Here is an 8,709-nt window from a genome sequence, read left to right as displayed (position 1 = left end):
CAGAAAAGTTCCCTGGAATTATCTAGTGATCATGTAATCAGGCTGTTTCAACTCATACCTGAACTCATACCTACTGTGAGCACACAAAGAGAGGAGCCCTTTTCTCTCCTCCAGATTTTGCCTGTGGGTTGGATTGTGCTGATCATTCTCTTCCTCTACTTACAGCAAACACACTAAAATTCACCCACCACTGTAACTTCTGTTGTAAAACAGTGGTCACAGTTTGAAGGTACCAGTACACGTGGCCCACAGTGACCCTCTTATACTGCTGTACCAAAGTCACCATCAAATATTCCTCATTTAAGAGCAACCACAGCTGATTATGTTGTTGATTTATGTCATAAGTTATTGTACTACCTAGTCATGGTTAAAAACATTTTCGTCTGGAAGATTTGGACTAACAAGTATTTTGGACGGCAAATTCCACAAGAATATGCTCCTAATTTTTATTTATCTGGCGTCTTACTTCAATCACTGCCTTCATAGTGAAGTCATGGCTGGGATGGTGGACTACTTAACAGTAGTTGATAATGCTATGAAAAAGTGTAGGGAACAAACTGAGGAGGAACACCATATCCAATTGAAGTGGCAGAGGAATGCAGTAGGCAGAATTTAATTACTTGTGTAAGAATTTGCCTAGGAAACTGAAGCAAATGCCTCTGCTCCTTTGAAAAATATACTTTTTAGCATATAATGATCTAAGTCTCTTTGCTAGGTGAACACTGTATTGTTAGAGTTCTGGCAAAAAACTGAAAAAAACCCACCAAGTACAACAGACTAAATGGTTCTTGAATGTTCATTAATTTTAATCTGATATAAGAAAAAAATGCCCTAACTGCCTAAGAAAAGCAAAATGGAAATCAAGGGAAAATATGGCTAGTTTTGAGTTTCACACATTTCTGAACTTCTAGAAGCCAGGGCCAGAGACAGAAAGAATTAGGAAATGCTAAACTTCATATAAATGCCTTTTTTTCCATAGGATTTAAGACCATGGACTAGACTTACATTTGGAGACTGTTGAAAATGGTTTGGCAATTCATTATGGTTTTGATGACAGCTCTCAAATCTTTTAAAAAGTAGCCTGGGATCTTTTGGATGCTTTTAAGTTCTGCAAGGAAGTTCTGAAGTCTATACTCATTATTTGTAAGAGCATAAGTCTACATCCAGAAAGTGATCCAAAGGTGGGATGCAGGAATGTGTTTAGAAAAACAGCACCCAGCCTGGTGATGCTGGACCCCTACGGGGCACTGTGCAGGAGATGGCTACAGGGAATCCACTCTGCACTGCTGAGAATGACTCCAAGCAGAGAGCTCTCCAGCAGCAAACAGGGAAACCCTGAGGACCAACACAGATTTTTAACTCCGCCCTCAAGGCACCATGGGTTGTACTCAGCGGAAGGTGCCTTCCCCCCTTCAAATCAAGGTCTCAGTCTGTAGGAAAACTGCCTAAATTACAACACAAAGCACAGGTGTCCAGCCATGCTCTGGAAAAATGACTTCAGGACAGTCTACAGGGGCCTTGTTGACATTTGCGGTTCCATGGGAAGCGGCTGACTGCTACTCAGTTTGGTCCCTCAAAACTGGGGGAAATCCTATTTCTTTGGCAAGCTCCCAAACCAGCCAGTAACAGGCATGTGCCCTCCTGCCTGCTCAGACATCCTGTGCAGCAGAAGGACAGATGCAGCTCTCAGACTGCAGTGTGACTGCAGAGTGCAAGTGGCAACTTAAACACTGTGCATAGAGGAAGAAAAGGGGTAGCTTTTCGCATTACCCTTAATCCCCTGGGCCCTGGAACCAGCACAGATGGAAAAGCTGATTAGTTGAAGCATAGCACCATGCAGAGGAAGCAATATTCCCTTTCATTCAAAAGCTAACTTGGGTGAGCAGGGTCTACATGTGGGCTGTAGTCAAAGAGAGAGGTGATAGGGATACTTTTCACTGCTTCAGTGACTGCTCTCAGTCATCAGTTTGTTATGATATCTGATTTTCCACAGGTGATAAAAATGGGCCATTCTGGTATCTATGTGGGTTGAAGACAAACATTATACATTGAAACAGCTGCAGGAAGAAAGAACAGAAAAGACTGGGGAGAAAAACATCAAATATAAAATTCAGTTTAGTAACATATCATGTTTTAGGCCAGCCTCCCTTCACAATGTTCCACAAAACCAGTGTTAACAGAGACATTTACAAGCATGGAGTATAGATTGGGAAGAAGTCAAGACTCCTTTTATTCCGGGAAATTGAGAGAAAATTTCCATGCAAACATACGCACTCGTGCAATCACAAAATCTCCTTGAGTGTAACTTTAAGAGATGCAGCAGCATTGCTCGTCAGATCAGCCAGAACCACTTCAGTTTGATTGAAGAGAGGAACAACAACAACAGTAAAACCACTGGGTTCAACAATTTGGGCCAAGTCCTAAAAATAGAACTGCTTTCTTATGGAAAGAAATAAAAAAATAGAAAAAAATCCAAAACAAAACGAAACATAACAAAACCACCCTCTAGAAGATCTGAACTGTTCTCAAAATTGTCTGAATTTGGTGCCAAGCACACAGGGGCAGCCTAATACTTAAGAGGCTCCCTGTGCCAGCTCTGAATCCCTCCAGTAACTAGAGACTGTACATCCAAGACTGGGAAGTGACTATGGAAAAAACCCCATGTTTTCTAGTGGGCAAGCTGTCCAGTCATTTTAACCCTTGCTTGAATACTTGCCTTGAGGCCTCATGATGCACAGTTTTTCCTCAGCAGGCTGCTCCAGCTGCCAGTGTTTGCAGCCTGCATGGCACTGCAGTGGGACCAGTCTTGGGCACCCACGCTCCAGCCGGGCCAGGGGTTAAACAGCAGCTTTGTTTCATGTGAGGAAAGGGTTCAGCCCTGATGGAGAGACACAGCTCCAGCCTTCTCTGCTGCCCAGACCAGGTGCCTTTGGTGCTGTAAGTCTGCAAGCAGGGTTCAGCCCCAGGTTCCAACCAGAGGGTCCTTGCACGGGCTCACTCCCATCATGACCACTGTGCAAAGAGCAACCCCGCAGCTGCCTCCTAGCAGGGAACAGGGCATCACTGGCAGAGAATGGATATGCTTTTGCACAAAAAATCCCTACTGTGAATGAGTTTCCTGAAATTACCATCTTGGAGCAAGTCCTTGCTGTGCTGTACAAACTCAGAAGTGTCTGTGTAGTACTGAAAAGGCACAGGGGGATGTGCTGCTCCTTTCATGCAAAATAACTGAAGAGGAAAGGCAGTTTTCTGTTTGCCTGCCTGCACCCTTCAGAATGGGAAAAACACAACAAATAATGTTAAGAAAATAAGTAACAAAGCTGCTTACATTTATCCCCTGTGAGACTCCCTAATATCTTACTAAGAACCAGGCAGAAAAAGAGCTTCTCATGATTTTGCTTTCATGCTTTGCCCAATCTCAAAATGTACGGTACTAAGAGAATATATCCCCTTCAGGGACAAAATAAAGGAATAAACACTTTCTGCACATTATACTGGCAAGAAATACAGGTCTTCTTTTTTCACAAAGAAAGGCAGGATTCTGGATTTTCACAAATCACCTGAGAGCTTCATGCTAAAAAACCTGAGATGTCATTACCTGAAATGTCAAGAGTTATCAAACCTTTCCTCCAGACCGATGGCCTAATAGCTGTTTGTCCAGAACACCTGAAGATGCTGCATGAAAAGACTCTGAGAGGGCAACTCTGCCACCTCCCTCTGAAATGCTCCTCAGACCCTGCTGCTCCTGTGAGGCATTTCACTGGTATTTTAAGGCAATCTTTGTATTACTGATTTTTACCTTTGCCTATGGTATAAAAAGTTATTTTTAATAATCGTATAAAAGATTTTTAGTAGTAGAATTTAGCTAATCTTCATCAGTTTAATTGTTGCTAAACAGGTTCCAATGTAGCTCCATCAGTTTTCACATGAACTCCAGACACAGTTGTTGTTTCAGTTTCCTGAAAACTTTCGCTAGAGTGGCAGGATAAGCTACTTTCTTCCTTTCTACGTGGCTGAAATTGGCATAAGGACCAAGAGAGGCCAGGACATTTAAGGAAGAAAGGTCACTTTTCATACAAAAAGGGTTTTTAAGAAGCCAGGATCACAGCTGAATTTTCATATGCCAACTACAAGAAATATAATATGAGAGAAACAGAAGTGCTATTTTGGGTCACATAAGTATCATATTCTGAATAATCCTTTTATTAGCAGGCTGCCCTTTCCTGCCTCATCTTTCTTGCCAGCAGTTACAGACCTCAGGCTCATACATTTCCATCAATGCTGTGAGAAGGGCATTTATCAACTTCTGTCCCTCAAAAAATATAAGTAAATCTGAAATTGAACTTACCAAGAAGCACATCACAAAGCACAGAGCAACAGCTCTCAAAGTTGTTTAAAAATGTGTTTGCAAGGAGAAGGTCAATATTTTTAATATGATATTTATCTTCTTTCTAAACATCTGACCCAAATAAGTAATCAAAGAGAATGAAAGCCTAAAGCAATCAGTTTGAATTTCATCATGTGATTCTGGCCTGGTGCGTGAGAAAACACTCTTTCAACTTAACAAGTAAAGTGTGCATAGGAAATATTATTCTAAGCATTTAATGGAGTTGCATAACTCTTGTGTGTTTGCTAAATATAGCAAAATAGTCAAGAAACACTTTTTCAATAAAAAATACTCTTTTATTTTAAAAAATAAAAGTTGCTTATGCTTTTTACAGACATTCAGTATCAAAGTGCATCTAATAAACATTTATCAGGGCTCTTCGGGTAACATGTTTAACTCATTGAGAATAGTTTCCTTTTAACATGATAAAATGAGAATTGAAAATTTTTTTGTGCAAAAAATTGCTTTCCAAACAGCTGTCATGAATACTTTCAGTTACAGTTACAGTGTGGTTAAATTGTTTATTCAAGAGTCTGAATCATTAGTGTATTTCTCCCACTCTGTTTTTTTTTAAGTTTAACCCTAAGTATAAGTTTTAGAACTTTCATATAATTTGGACCAATTACAGAAGGCCCTTGGAACTGAAGCTATGGCTGTACTAGGCATGGCTCCGATGCTGAGGCCAACTGAGTCCAGGAGCATTTTTAATTACAGCACCACCCTACGCATTTATGATTATTTAAGTGTACTTGACCCAACCAGTTGTCTAATCCTTCCTTTTAACTTCTCCACGGTCTATTAAACATCCCCATTTACAAGACTCTCTGCTGGAATCAAACCCTTGGTGGCTGCAATATCTGCCTTCCCTGCTTACAGCGTTCTGACAGCCCTTAACATATTCCAGTCCAGATTTGACCTTTCAAGGGAACGTGTCTAAATTGAGTCGATCTCATTGACAAAGATCAAACCACTACTTAAAATGTCTCGTGGCTGGATTTCCTTCCCAGCAGACCCACAACTCCAAGCTGAAGTAAACATGAAAGGCTGCATGCAGCTGCAAGCAGTATTAGGTAGGAGAACAGTGCAAGCCTCACATGATCTGAGCAGTAAGTGCTCCTGTGGCAGCGGTACAGGGAGAAGGGAGGGGAAATGGGCAACAGGCTCCTGACCCTTGAGTAAATCAGTGCCTAGAAAGCGTGATGGGGATACTCATCCATGCACGACAGAAATACTCACTCACTGCACACTACACATGCACAACGATGATACAGTCAGCACTTGATAAATTACCTCTCTGAGTAGAAATGAAAGATTTTACGCTGTTTCCCTTCTTTGTGGTGTTGTTTGATTCATTTCTACTTATGGCTCAGAACTTTCCACAAACACCCTCTGGAAAACCAACTTTTCTACAGGTCCAGGCAATCCAGCAGTGCAACATACAGTGTAGGTATTTTGCATGGAAAAAAGAATTGCTGCTCTCAAGTACGTAGAGTAATTTATGAATGCTGTCCTTAAGGTGATTACCAGCTGATATCAAACTAGAATAGAGAATACAATTCCTACTGTTTTCCGCTGAGAAGTCACAGTGTAGACAAAACCACTGTTTTTGCAGGAAGATGAGGAGGCTAAGCTAGGAGCTATAGCATCTACAGTTTTATCTGTGATTTCATTATTTACTTTCAATCAGGTATTTCATTTTCCTTTCAAGATATAATCTCTTTTGGACAATTATTCTAGCAAGGAGTGAGAATAAAGCTCTTGATTTCAATTTCTTGAAAAGGCTATTTTGCCATTAATATACTGGGAACCAGTCAACAATTATGCTTCTGCAGGGCCCACAGAAACAGAACTGGTACAGAAAAAAAAAAAAGGGTTGAACTAATTCTTTCAATGCCAATATAAAAGAAAGTCACGTTCTTGCCAGACAAGTTCTTTAGGTCAAGTACAGCCAGAAGGTGCACTTTGAAAAAGAAAATGTATTCTCCAGATAATAATGTTCTTTGGAAAGAATTCTATGCTCCTAGAAATTGGTCTGTGAGGTTTATTTTCTGGCTATATGGGTGGAGGAACACAGATCCAGGAAATATATTTACAATTCTCAGTGGATCAGAAAAGTTAATGCCTGTCTCACACAACTCTTTCAACTTTCCTTGATCCTCTCCTTAGCTTCCTACCAATCATTTTCCCACAGCGTCCTGTAGTAACTCCGACCTCACTGAATGCAAATTTCTTTATCTATATTGCTTTCTTAAAGAAACGCATTCAAAACCTTCTTCTAATGAGACCAACCACCCAGGAAAACAAAACAAGAGGGCTTGATAAGACATCACTCTGTCATTGTGAGAGGTTGGGACAGAATAAGATAAGAATAAATAATAAGAATAAAGAAAATAAAGAAATAAGAAAAAAGATACTTTTTGTTGTTCCAGTAATGGAAGGCAGAAATCAGCTAAATTGGAGGTCTCAGAAAGCAATACACATAGATTACTTCAGATTTTGTTCTTATAAAGCAAAAATGAAACAAAGAAATTAATAACATCCCAACTATCCTGGGGTAAATAAGTGAGTAATTGTTCTGTACTATATCTTAGCAGTGAGAAAACCACTATCTCATTTCAAAACTATATATATATAGAGAAGAGCAACTGACATCACCTACTTAGACATTTGACACTGTCCTGCACAGCATCCTTGTCTTTCAACTGGAGAGCCATGAATTTGACATATAAACCACTCAGTGGATGAGGAATGGTCTGCATAGTCACAGTATGAAAGCTGTGGTCAGTGGCTCAATGTCCCAGTGGAGACGAGTGAGGAGTGGCCTTCCTCAGGGCTGGCATAGGGACCAGCACTGACATCTTTGTCAGTGACATGGGAAGCAGGATCAAGTCACCCTCAGCAAGTTTGCCAATGACATCAAGCTGTGTGGTGCAGCCGACAGGCTGGAGGAAAGGGATCCCTCCAGAGGGGCAAGCTTGAGACGTGGGACTGTGCAAAAGCCAAGTGTAAGGTCCTGCAGGAGGGTCAGGACAATCCCTAGCACAAATATAGACTGGGCAGAAAATTGTTTGAGAGCAGCCCTGCAGAGAAGGACTTGGGGGTGCTGGTAGATGAAACGCTGGACACAGGCCATCAATGTGCACTCACAGCCCAGAAATCCAACTGCATCCTGAGCTGTATTAAAGACAGCAGGGCCAGCAGGTCAAGGGAGGTGATTCTGCCCCTCTACTCTGCCCTTGTGAGATCCCAGCTGGAGTGCTGCATCCAGCTCTGGGACCCCTAATATAAGAAGGATGTGGAGTTCTTGGAGTGAGTCCAGACGAAGGCCATAAAGATGATCAGAGGGCTGGAGCAAATTTCCTATGAAGACAGGCTGAGAGAGTTGAGGCTGTTTACCCTGGAGAAAAGAAAGGTCCAGGGAGACCTTACAGAAGTCTTCCAGTACAAAGGCGTCCTCCAAGAGAACTTGAGAGAGGTGTTTTAGAAGGGGCATGTAGTGACAGGACAAGTCTAATGGCTTTAAACTGAAAGAGGGCAGGTTTAGTTTAGATATTAGGAAGAAATCCTTTACTGTGAGGGTGGTGAGACACTGGAAAAGGTTGCCCAGGGAAGTTGTAGTTGTCCCATCCCTGGAAGTGTTCAAGGCCAGGATGGATGAACAGCCTGGTCTAGTGGAAGGTGATCCTGCCCATGGCAGAAGGGTTGGAATGAGATGATCTTTAGGGTCCCTTCCAACCCAAATCGTTCAACAATTCTGTGATACGTAGGTATATATAGTAACCACTGGTATTGTATATTCCCTAAGAAATGTTTCCTAGTTTACATATTACACAATGGACTGAAGAGTTTTAATAATGCCCTCCCAACTTTGTACTTGTTCTACTCCCTACCAGGAGGAAAAACCCTGTGGCATTCCAATTCCACTCTGTAATTGAGCATTCTCAGTACACACTGCATGTTTCTTGTCTTGAGGTAACACAACCAATTTGTTAGTTATGTTGTTAATTCAGGGGGAGAGGAGTAGAGCTTCAGGGCTTCTTTGTAGTTCTCAGTCCCTTACCTATGTCTTCTTTTCTTCCAAATATACTGTGGAGTTAGGAATTTGTAGTAAAGATAAGGAATTATTCTAGGATTTGCTTTCCCATTTAAAAGGTATTTAAATTGAGGTATCTGGCTAGAAATTATTACTTAGAGAATAAAGTTTCTTGATAAATCCTGTGTTGCACCTGGTGCAATACCCTCAGTCAGTGTGCCCAAGGAAAGTGAGAGTATTCCTGGGGATTCCACATTTCAACAATGTCTTTCTAGCCTGCTATAAGGTG

Source organism: Corvus kubaryi, unplaced genomic scaffold (assembly GCF_017639235.1).
Source record: "Corvus kubaryi isolate FWS band 111438036 unplaced genomic scaffold, C.kubaryi_AGA036_p1.0 split3-73, whole genome shotgun sequence".
In the NCBI taxonomy this organism is placed as follows: domain Eukaryota; kingdom Metazoa; phylum Chordata; class Aves; order Passeriformes; family Corvidae; genus Corvus; species Corvus kubaryi.
Note: the sequence above shows the minus strand (reverse complement) of the source record.